The sequence below is a fragment of the Podarcis cretensis genome, assembly GCF_951804945.1.
Source record: "Podarcis cretensis genome assembly, chromosome: 4".
NCBI classification, from domain to species: domain Eukaryota; kingdom Metazoa; phylum Chordata; class Lepidosauria; order Squamata; family Lacertidae; genus Podarcis; species Podarcis cretensis.
In genome coordinates, this window is record NC_137173.1 from 34,626,896 (window position 1) to 34,639,169 (window position 12,274).

General features: G+C 43.2%; 1 protein-coding gene across 6 annotated transcripts in view; it reads right to left on the reverse strand.

Annotated features, from left to right (window-relative positions):
* The window catches only part of COL8A1 (collagen type VIII alpha 1 chain), a 98,116-nt gene that overhangs the window by 21,473 nt on the left and 64,369 nt on the right, over positions 1–12,274 (reverse strand). For all 6 annotated transcript variants that reach the window (XM_079973697.1, XM_079973692.1, XM_079973695.1 and 3 more), the window contains one exon: positions 4,719–4,830. The gene's annotated coding sequence lies outside the window, so the exon portion shown is untranslated. The remainder of the gene's footprint in view (positions 1–4,718; positions 4,831–12,274) is intronic.

Genomic DNA, 12,274 nt, shown 5'->3' on the forward strand with positions numbered 1-12,274 from the left:
TAAAGGTTGGGGCTACAGCAGCTTCTAGAGAGAGCTGCGGCCAGATTTCTGCAACCCAGCTTGGTGTGAGACTGATTATTTACGGATGGCGAGCAGGTTCTCGTCACCCCTATCTGGTGCCCCTGGACTCAAACAGATGCCCAACAGAACAATGTTATTGCTAAGGACAGCCTAGAACAGCAGCATAGCTAACTGCCCCCGCTCAGACACAGTGCCACCTACAGTTGGAATAGCAGTTTAACCGTTAAGTTTCCCATGACATCCCTCGTTACCTGAACCTTAAATTTTGTTCAGGCTCAAAGTTTACTAAAAACTTGCCAGATTCAGTGCCTTTTCATGACCCCCTCCCCCCCGAAAAGAAATTCCAATCCAGCTTCATTCATAATTGAATGCAGTGGCAGCCACTAGCATAAAGACCCTGGCAATATCACCCAGTGAACATGGTTCACTGATAATTTCTCCAGATTAGTCCAGTCAGATTATGGTTGAACCTCAAATTTATTGCAACAGAAGCAATCATACACCAGCATGCTCTGAAAGATGAGCTTTTATTGCATACAAAAAATCTCCCAGACTCCCACACTCTAGGAAAAGTCTGCATGCCCCTTTTTTTTGGCGTCTCCCACCACCTGAAAGGGCACACCTCAAGCTTAAAATTAAATTTATATATAATGCTTTGAATCTGCAATTCAAGATGTAATGTGTCCAAAATAACTTGAATTATTCTGCAACTTAAAAAAAAAGAACATTTGAGCACTGATATTTTATTATAGAATGATTTCCGGTACTAACACGTAGAGCTTGCTTTTATGAACATTATAATGCACGGAACATGATTCTAGGTATGATTTATCCCAGAAAAAATGAAGGAAGATTTCATTCACTCACACACTTCCACCCCCCCCCCAACCCGTTGGATGGTTATATGAATTCATAACAAATGATATTGCAGGTGAATGTTATGCATCCCTTTTGGTTTAGGTAAATATGTCATAGATCTAACTGGAATGACTGTTGGACACAATGTATACCAAAGTACAAATTTATACAAATATTTAATAATTGCTATAAAATAAAATAAAGTATTGTAAGCTTGCCATTTATTGCAAACATACGGAACAAGTTTGGTTATTCCTGGAATAATATAAAGTATATGCTACACTTTAGATAATTGTGCACATAAGATGTAGTCCAATTAATCTTAACATTTTCCAACTCATAGGGGATGTGATCCTGCCAAAGTTAAGCACTGATGCCCTACCAATTTCAAATAGGAGAAATTATCAAGTGAAAGTGCTCTTACATATTTCCCATGGAAATCGGGGGGGGGGGCATATTTGTGCTATATTTGGTCAGATTGTGCCATGTCATTTTTATATAAAGTGGTACCTCGGTTCTTGAACTTCTCCATTGACGAACATTTCGGAACCCGAACACTGAAAACCCAGAAGTAAATGCTTTCATTTTCAAACGCGCCCTGGAAGTTGAATGGCTTCCACTGCGTGTTTTTCAATTTTCTCAACTGAATTTGCAGACAGCCCCTTTGTGCCTCAGTTTTGGAATGTTTTGGAATGCGAACAGTCTTCTGGAATGGATTACGTTCGAGAACTGAGGTACCACTGTAATTATTTAAAGCTATTGAACATTTAAAAACAAATCCATTCCAATGTTTCACTGGTAACAGAAATCCTTATGTTTGGATTTTGGCTATTATTGGCATGGGGTTTCTGAGCTTAACAATGTCTTGCCCGGTTCTATTTTGCTAGAAAAAGAGGTGCGGGAACTCACCATGAACACCTCCTTTGTTCTCCCTTGGGGCCCACCTGAGAGGTGCGGGAACTGAATTCTGGTAAGTTCTGGCTGAAAAAATGCCCTGGTCTTGTGCTCAAATGAAGCATTAAAGCAGATAAGCTTTAACACCATCACAGAGAAGACACTTCCCTGGAGGTATGGATGAACAAATTGTGGTGAGCCAAAGCTTATTATGAGGTGCCCACCTCCAGTTCCTCATTTTCTTCTACATATTTTATTATTTATTTCATTATTACATTTATATTCCACCTTTTATATTCCAAGGAGGTCAAGATGCTGTACATAGTTCTCCCCCCTCCCAATTTAATTCTTGAAACAAACCTATGAGGTGGGCTAGGCTAAGAGACAGCAACTGGACCAAGCACAGGTCATCACCCTGGGGGCTTCATGGCTGAGTTGGGATTTGAATCTGGTCTCCCAGGTCTTAATCCAACACTCCAACCACTACCCAATATTGCCTGTGCTTTGACTATTATTGGCTTGGGATGTCTTCAAGTTTGACAGTGTCTGTCAGATAGTTTGGATAACACTGAGCTAAATGGGCCTGTGGTCTGACTTGGTGTAAGACAGTTCCTGTGACCTTCTGCATGCAGACCAAAATGCATAAATCGTGACAAACCTTCTGCTAGCTTGTGCCTTTAATTTAAAATCAAAAATTCCAGTTTGACCATTGTGTAACTGATACTAACCTTTGAGGTTGCCTTGATATATTCCCCCCTCTGCGTTGCGGCTGGAATGAGAGAATGAACTGTACAGAGTTTTCTGTTTGGATGTATTTCTATTTCTCTCATTTGTATGTTCAAAAAAGCATACATTATCTTTCTTAAGTCCTTTATATATATCCACTTGGCGATGATTAAGTTGGGCCAATCCTACATTGGATTACAGCAAAGGAATCCCAGACAGACTGAAGAGACTCAGGCAAGCGCATTCTTAAAATATTTTGTTACTTTAATCTAAATCCTTAAGTCTGACTATTATTTTCACATGATTGTGTGTGTGTTTTTCTATAAAAAGTTTTTTAAACCGCCAACGGGTATATTTCTGCTTTGCCTAATGCTTTCAGAGAGAATCCTGATGAAAGCTGAGCATCTTCTTTTCACCTGCATAAATTGAACATATTTTCCTTTTGGGTTTCAGAAAACGCAACACTGGAAGGCCATTTGTGAGGGAAGTGGGGAGTGGGTGGGATTTAGAGACAGGAAATCCCAGAGAGGACCTCCTGTTTTTGGTGGAGACAATTATAGTGTTGCTTTTGGTTGGAGCCCAGAATCTCTATTGGATACAAATGTCCTTGGCAACAGACATGAAGCCTAAAAGCTTACAGATCTCTGTAAATTTGGGAGATGGGACCTGCCACTGAAGTTTGCATATAGCGTTAGCAGCTTTGCGTTGGGGGTAAGTTCACATCAACAGTGTGTTTTCAATTTCGTAAAGCTGGCTGATCTCGGTAGATAAACACTCATTGTGGTGGAATATTTGTGCCAAGGTTTGTCTAAACCTTCATTACATTCCGATTCTTTTCAGCGGCTGCAGCCGACTCAGGAAGGAGAAGGCACCAGTTTGCTAAAAGGGACAGTGCTGGAGTCAGTATTCAAGATTCTGTTTCTTCGATTAGCTTGCGGACTTGTATAACTTCTCCAAGTATTAGTCGCTATGTCCAAAAGAAGGAGTACGTTGGCTTGAGTCCTGAGTTGCTCTTTTGTTCATGCAAGGTATGTCCATCAACTCCTCTTTCTACTTGCAGCCCCCTACACTATATCCCGCACCATTCCCAGCAGTGCCGGCTCTAGGTATTGTGGGGACCCTGTGCAAGGTGTCTTCACGACACCACTCCTCCTCTCCATGGCTCTGCTGCCCACTCACTTGTCCCCTCCTTCTGCCTAGAGCCAGCAGTCAGCCAGAAGGCCCCAGGGTTCTGAACCAGTCCAACCTGCTGACCATGTGTGCCAAGCCCAGATGGTAGAGTGCAGGCTGGTCCCATCTGACCCCATCCACAATGGCACGTGGGCTACCTGCCACCAGCTGCCACCTGGGCTCCGAGAAAGGGTGAAGGGTGTCCTTCCTAGATCCAGCCATTCTGGGCAAGGTGGCCTGGAAAATCCCTACACTACTACAGCAGCAAGCTGTGTGACAGTTCAAGCATTCCCCTGGCCACCTCACCCAGAATGCCTGGTTCTGAAGGATTCCTACTTTGGCTCCTTTCCAGAACCCAGCAGCGGCAGAGCGATCACCATAGTTGCTATCGCTAGAGCAGCAGAAAAGCAACTGTGGTTCCTGCGTTGCAGGGCCCCTTCCAACTCTTTAATGCTATGATTCATATTTTTTTTTAAGTAAGAGAGAGGGGGTAGGGGGAAGAATAGGAGACATGGGGGAGATCAGTGGCATAATGTGGCTTGCCAGCTTCTGGGCTGCACGGAGGGGTGGGAGAGAGTGAAATAGATGGAGTAGGCATGCACATTCAATGTCTTAATGGCATCTGTGTCATCCAGGAGATCACAGCCTCAGAGATAAGAAAAGAAGAGTCATTCTGTTGTCTGGAGAGGTCACTTCCTGGTTTGCATGGAGAAGCCGCTTTCAACAGAACCCAGTGACAGGAGCACGCAGCTGTATTGAGGCAGCACCGGGTGTTGAAATTTTGTGCCCCTAGCAAAACATGGGCCACAGTAGTGGCATACATAAATAGCCTTTTTTCTTAGCCCCAAAATGGAAAATGAGTGAGGTCCCAACTAAAGAAGACTGGCAACTTAAACTGATGGAATATGCTCAGCTTGCAGACTTAACTTACAGAATCAGAGAACAAGAAGAATATACGTTTAAAGAAGATTGGAAAATGTTTAATGAATATATGGATGAAAATTGTGTACATTTGAAAACATTGGCAGCATTAAGATAGTGGTACTTACATTAAGATTTTGGGGGAAAGGATGGAGCTGTGAGTTAGTGCACGAGGGTGTTCAGAAGCCTTGGCTTTTCATCAGACTTTGGAAAGGAAAGAAATATTTTTATCGCCAGCACCTAGAAAAAAATAAGTTGAAAGGTTACATTTTGAACTATAAATCAGCCCTTTGTAAACAAACAAACAAACAAACAAACAAACAAACATCCTGTAGATTTTTTTAAAAAAACATACAAATATTAGATTAGAATTTTCAACCATAAATAGTTCAATTTCAATTTAAGATTTTACAGTGAAATTTGAGATTTGCCTGAAGTGGTGACGGATTTTGTGGTGGAGAAACTGCCATTTCTGAAGCCCTACTGGTCTGCAGCAGTCAGTGCAGAAGTTGTGTATAAATAAAGAAATAATAGCATATTAGAATAAACAAAGTATCAGAAGGCTTAAGAACATCAAAATGTCTTTATATGGCATTGCAAGGAATGAGTTCCATAAATTTGTTTCACAAAACTCAGAAGGCCCTCTCTCTGGTTGTCACCTTCCTAACTCTAGATGGCTGAAGCCCATCTTCCAAAGATGACCTCAGTATGATACAGGCAGGTTGATAAATTATCCTGATTTAAGACCTAGTTGCATGAGTTGCTGTTCCACCAAAGAGACTGGACTAGTTCACACACTCTCTCAAACAGAAGAGGACTGTATCATGCTCACCAAGTGTGTCTGCTTTAGCCAGGCATCTATGCATGGATTTAACATTTCTTTAGTGTTGACATGCATAAAATCCATTGAATTCTACTAAATAATCAGTTCCATACAGTGTTCCATACTTTATTTATATACATAAAATCCACTGCATGGTTGACGTCCAACTTATATATGGCGAGCATGATCTGGCCATCAACCATGCATTGGACCTTATCCATCTATGAAAAGTTTATTCATTATACCACTGGCTACACATAGAGGGCCAATGGTCCAGTTGGCATTATGGATGCATCTGATGGGCAGAACAGGAAACTGCAATCTCCATCCACACTTAAAAACTATGTGTAACTTCAACTAGGGGGAAAGGTAAATCAGAGCCATGATGAAATGAGGTGATGTCCCCAGTGGGGTACGATAACTGTGATTTATTACTGACATGTACTAGACTGAGTGTTTCCTTCTGATGCAGTGTTGAAGATGAAAGCGGTATCAAGTGATGTACTGTATCTCTGTTATTCTGACAAATGCTGAAAAAGAGAGTTAACAACTTTGCAATTAACCAAGATCACTACAAGGATTGTTTCAGTTTTAACAACAAGAGGGCTTTTCAATATGTTTATGTATCTTTCCTCCCATCTTGTAGATTCAAATATTTGTTTCTGAAATTTGAAGGTCTGTAGACTATTGGGCATAAATGCTGTCTTTCTTATATAATGGCAATGTTTCCCTGTTGTCATTAAGCAGATTCTACGAAAAAGCCTACAACAGCTTTTGACAGATGAGTCACATTGCATTTTCTTATATATTGAGCCATCAGAAAAATCGGGAAGCAGGACAGAAAATCAGGGTAGAACAAGACCTTTAGCAAGGCAGAATCCCAAAATATAACTTACTGTATTTTTCGCCCTATAGGATGCACTTTTGCCCCTCCAAAAATGAAGGGGAAATGTATGTGCGTCCTATGGGGCGAATGCAGGCTTCAGGAAGCTATTGGCAAGCTTTGGGAGCCCGCGGGAGTTCCAGCCGGGCTCCCTAGGCTTGCAGATAGCAACTTGCATCCCAAAACCCGGGGTGCGCAGCGGAGTGCGCCCCGGGCTTCGGGCAGCTCTCCGCAAGCCGTGGGAGCCCGGCGGGAAGTCGCGCCGGTCTCCCAAGGCTTGCGGAGAGCTGCCTGCATCCCAAAGTCTGGGGCGCGCTGAGCTCAGCACGCCCCAGGCTTCGGGCAGATATCCGCAAGCCTGGGGAGACCGGCGCGACTTCCCGCCGGGCTCCCACGGCTTGCGGATAGCAGCCTGTTCTGGGGGCTGGGGTTGGGGGAAGCTCGGGCTTCCCCTGCCCCAGCCCCGTGCCTGGGGGAAAAAAATAAAAATGTTTTTCTTTATCCCCCCCCCCCCCAAAAAAAAACTAGGTGCGCCCTATGGGCTGGTGTGCCCCATGGGGCGAAAAATACGGTAATTACATATAAAACATTAGCAAAGCACACACAAAAGATATGCAATTTGAAAACCCTGGCAGAACATACCAAGGCAATGATTGCCAATACGTCGGTTACTCAGGGTGCAATCCTATGAGTAAATCCCATTGAATTGAACAAAACCATTTCTGAATCAACATGTTTTGGATTGCCCAGTTTGGCTGTAATCCTATGCTCTCTTACTGAGAGTAAGTCTCGTTTATTATTTGTTTATTGTATTTACACCCCACCTTTTATACTTCACCTTCGTGAGATACCACAGATACTAGCAATTCCTTCCGCTCTTTCTGATGCATGTAGGCCATATTTATGACTAGTTTAGCTCAGTGGTGTTTGAGTAGACATGCATAGAGTGGTGCTAGGCATAGAAGCAGCAGGATGAAAAAACTATCTGATCACGTCTTGCCCCAAACGCACCTGAATTTAGGACAAAGTTTGCACTCTGTTAGCTACAATCTATTAATAGGGAAGTCTGGAATCACAACACTTGCTCTCACTTCTTGATTGGAAGGATCACCTGTTTCAGTTCCAAGGCTGTTCCTCCATACAGCGAATCAATTTTTGCAGTGCAAAACGCACACAAACAGAAATCTCTTCCTTCCCCCTGCCACATTCTGTTCATGGCAAAGCAGCACATTAACCATATCTCTGCTAATACAGTACTGTGCAAGTAGTTTGCTTAAGAGGAAGAAAATAACCTTGCCTTCAGTTCACTGGAGGAGGACTAAACAGGGTAGATGATGATGGCTTCCTGTGCATTGAGACTTGCAAGCATGCGCCACTGAGCTGAGTGGAAGCATTCACCGAGTCATGTTATGTCATCAAGCGATTAGACTTCTACCAGGCACATGGCCTAAGCTCTCTTAGCCTGGGGATATTTCTTCCTCAGATCAAATGCTGGCATTAAGGGATTCAGTAATGTCCCCCCCCCACCACCTCTAGTACAGTGGAGGGCTGCTCTTCTGCAGGTGAGCACAGCTCCCAGAAGATGCACAGCCACAAGCAAGTTCTCCATGCATCTTCAGAGGACCTCTAAGGATCCCAGGATGTTCTTGCCACCATAGCTGTTGCTGATGAGTCTACTCCAGCACCCACTGGATGTGAGTGTACTATTCAAAGCACAGTGGTTTTTCATTCAGTACAATATGGTTCATATTCAGGAACAGGCAGCCTACACTAGTAACCATTCAAGATCCTCAGAAGTTAAAACTGCATTAGCATCTTTATAAATCACATTGCAATAAAAATGTCACGGGTAATTGGTGAAGACAGATGACCAGGGCTAAGTGCTTTATACCTCTGCCACTATAGCTAATGACAAGATGGTCCTCTCCAAGGAAGAGTGTGTTTTTATTTATTTGACCATTAACAGGAGCCTACTGTAAATGTGGCATGTAAACAATCACCACATTTAATGCATTTCTGTGGATTTTAAAAATTCTTCCTTTCACCACCCACTCTCTCACTCTAGGATGTTTGTAGGTGCTAAGGAGGGACTAGAAATTCTAAGAATGGGTTTAAACTTTGATGTGCTCCCTGGACTTTTCTTCTCTTACTTGTGAGTAGACTCCACTGTATCTGGGAGATGTATGGGATCATGGCTGAAGCTGACAGCTGCATGAAGGCAATTTCTGGGGGTGCTCAACTGGAGGGATGGAAATGGGGGTGGGCGGAGAGTTTAGGGAAACCAACTTGGCAATTCACATCAGGCAAAGACATCCCAACTCTGTCTCCACCCTGTGGACAGACAGCAGGCAACATGGTGACACATCCAAGCATAAAGGTAAAAGGACCCCTGACCGTTAGGTCCAGTCACGGACGACTCTGGGGTTGCACGTTCATCTCGCTCTATAGGCTGAGGGAGCCGGCGTACAGCTTCCGGGTCATGTGGCCAGCATGACTAAGCCATTTCTGGCGAACCAGAGCAGCGCATGGAAACGCTGTTTACCGTACCTTCCCGCCAGAGCAGTATCTCTTTATCTACTTGCACTTTGACATGCTTTTGAACTGCTAGGTTGGCAGGAGCAGGGACCGTGCAACAGGAGCTCACTCCGTCGTGGGGATTCAAACCACCAACCTTCTGATCGGCAAGCCCTAGGCTCTGTGGTTTAGACCACAGTGCCACCACATCCCAAACATAGAGATGTGGAAAATACCATGCACATTTGAACAGAAGCACAGTGAAAAATAACCTCACTTTGCCGTGTTTTAAGATGGTAATGTGTTTACAGCCTTATTCGGGGAGCTATCTTCTAGATGAGGTGTTGTCAGTTCCACAAATCCAGCCTTTCCCTTTCACTCTCAGCTTTCCCACACACTCTTGTCTCTCCAGTCTTAGGAGGAGGAAGATCCACACAGACAGATTTATGAGACATTACGACATCACTATATTCACAAGTCAACACATTGGTCCAGCAAAATACTAGACTGCACATTTGACCTCATATGCTTGAAGCAGAAGTTATCCATGAGTCTGAAGTTAGCTCGCTGAGATACTTCTTTTGTGGAAACTGAGGATGCATTTGCACTATACACTTAAAGCACATGGCTTTCCCCCAAGAATCCTGGGCACTGTCCTTTGTTAAGGGTGATGGGAATTGTAGTTCTGTGAAGGGGAAACTACAGTTCCCAGGAGTGTTTGGGGGAAGCCACATACTTTAAGGTATGATGTGTATGCAGCCTGAGTTACCAGGGCATTATTTATCATAGTGTATGATAACAATAACAATAACAATAATAATAATTTATGAAGACTATGGGTCTTGAATTTCCCATTAGATTACAGTATTTTTCGCTCTATAAGACGTACCCGACCATAAGACGCACCTAGTTTTTAGAGGAGGAAAGCAAAAAACAAGAAAGCAACGCAAAGCTTCTTGAGCGAAGAGGCAGGAGCGCTCCCACTGCGCTCAAGAAGCTTTGCGTGGCTATCCCCAAAGCCAGAAGATCAAGAGGGATTGGTGCGCAGCGCTCTCTCTCGCTGTTCTGGCTTCTGGGATAGCTGCGCAGCCTGCATTCGCTCCATAAGACGCACACACATTTCCCCTTACTTTTTAGGAGGGAAAAGGTGCATCTTATAGAGCGAAAAATACGGTAATCACAGCAGAAAGGCAACACTCCACTATAGAGGCAAACTAGGTAAAACTGTTTGGGTTTCAAAAACTCAGCTATGCAAATGTCTTGGAAAGGGAGAGCTCTTTGGAGGTGATACACAGAGACAGCTTCGAAGCTCATGGGCTTGGTATGATATTTTGGATGCATTTCATAGGATGTGATGAGAGTCTCCTGATCTCCACCAGCTGCAAATGGGGTTGTAATGGGAAGAAAGTAAAAAAAGAAAAGAAAAATGATAGGAAGGGGAAATAGTATTATGGTCAACTCCTGATCGTTTAATGCGCTTATTGTTTCGCAGCTTGGTGCTTGCTAAGGCACAGGGTTGGTGTGGGGACAGTAACATTTCAATTTGTCCAGGATAAATTAAACAGCAAAAACCCCAGGACAGCTCTGACCATACAGTGTGCTACATCAGTAAATATTGTGTTAAGTATCCACTAAAATCCTGGAAATGTCCCAGCATTTCAGAATGAAACTAGGTCCCAGATCAGGTTTCAGAATACTTGTATTCAATATTATCAGCATCGCTTATTATCAGGGCTTTATTTCCAGCAGGAACTTACCAGAGCTCAATTCCGGCACCTCTCAGGTGGGCGCTATTGCCATTATAAGAGAACAAAGGAGGCATTTGTGGTGAGTTCTGGCACCTCTTTTTTTGGAAAAATAGTACTGTTTATTATATATAAATGTTTTACAGTGGTACCTCAGGTTACAAATGCTTCGGGTTACAAACGCTTCAGTTTACAGACTCCATTAAACTGGAAGTTGTACCTCGGGTTAAGAACTTTACCTCAGGATGAGAACAGAAATCACATGGTGGCGGCACAGCAGCAGCAGGAGGCCCTATTAGCTAAAATGGTACCTCAGGTTAAGAACAGTTTCAGGTTAAGAACGGACTTCTGGAACGAATTAAGTTCTTAACCAGGGGTACCACTGTAATTACCTTTCTGAAAAACAACAACATTCAAGGTAATGTACAAAATGCAAACAGCATGAAAGTATAATAAAGAAAACCAGTAAATGTAAACCAGTGACTATAGAATGCTCCTCAAAGACTAAGGGTGCTATTCTATGGTCAATGGGAAGGCGTCCCAGGAGCCACAGGATTGGGCAGGTCTCCCTCTCCACAGCAGGCAGGTCTACCCACAAAGGCCTCCTTCATGCAACTCTGTGGCTGTCCCTTCCCTATTGTGCTACTGTTGATGCTCCAATAGCAGTAGAATGGGGAAAGGGACATGTTATCTGCTGGATACCATGGACAAGGAATCCCAGAGAGTGAGGCTCATCTCATTCCATGTCCTGTACACCTGAAGGAGCGTCTCCACCCCCACCATCCAGACACTGAGGTTCAGCGCCGAGGGCCTTCTGGTGGTTCCCTCACTACGAGAAGTGAGGTTACAGGGAACCAGGCAGAGGGCCTTCTCGGTAGTGGCGCCTGCCCTGTCGAACGCCCTCCCAGCAGATGTCAAGGCAATAAACAACTATTTTACTTTTAAAAGACAACTGAAGGTGGCCCTGTTTAGGGAAGTTTTTAATGTCTGATGCGGTATTGTTTTTAATATTCAGTTGGAAGCCGCCCAGAGTGGCTGGGGAAACCCAGCCTGATGGGCGGGGTATAAATAATAAATTATTATTGTATATATTATTATTACTTGATCTTAACCATAGTTCAGATTAATCCCAGTTCAGAGTTCAGCTGTAACAGTAAACTGGAGTTATCAAAAAATAAAAAAATAAAAAATCTGACTCCTCATGCTTCCATTAGAGTAGGAGAAGATAGGTAGAAAGTGTGCAAACTTTACTTCGTACAATTTTCTCATTTACTCAGATAAAATTATATTTTTTCTGATTTTCTCAGATAACTTGAGGCAGTAATTCAGACCCATTTTGAAATTATAAGAACTGTATTTCATTCCTTTCATTCCAAAGGGATTAATTCTTCATGATGACAAAAACAGCTGGACAAAATAGCAATGACAGTCTTGGCGGAGTCTCACCATTTTGACTGGCAGGCACATAGGCATGGATGCAATATCTTCTTGGTCCTGTTAGTCTCTGACAACTTCTAATAATACAATCTGTTGCTATTGTCCACTCTGCCAGGAGCACTCCCAGACTGTCACTATTTTTGGGTGGGCTTCAACCACAGGCTTATTTATTATTTTATTTCGTAAAATGTATATACTGACTGATTGTAGAAAACATCAAAGCAGTTTAGGTTATACTATTATAGCTGATTGGCCTAACTCAGTCTGGACTGAACCCAGTGC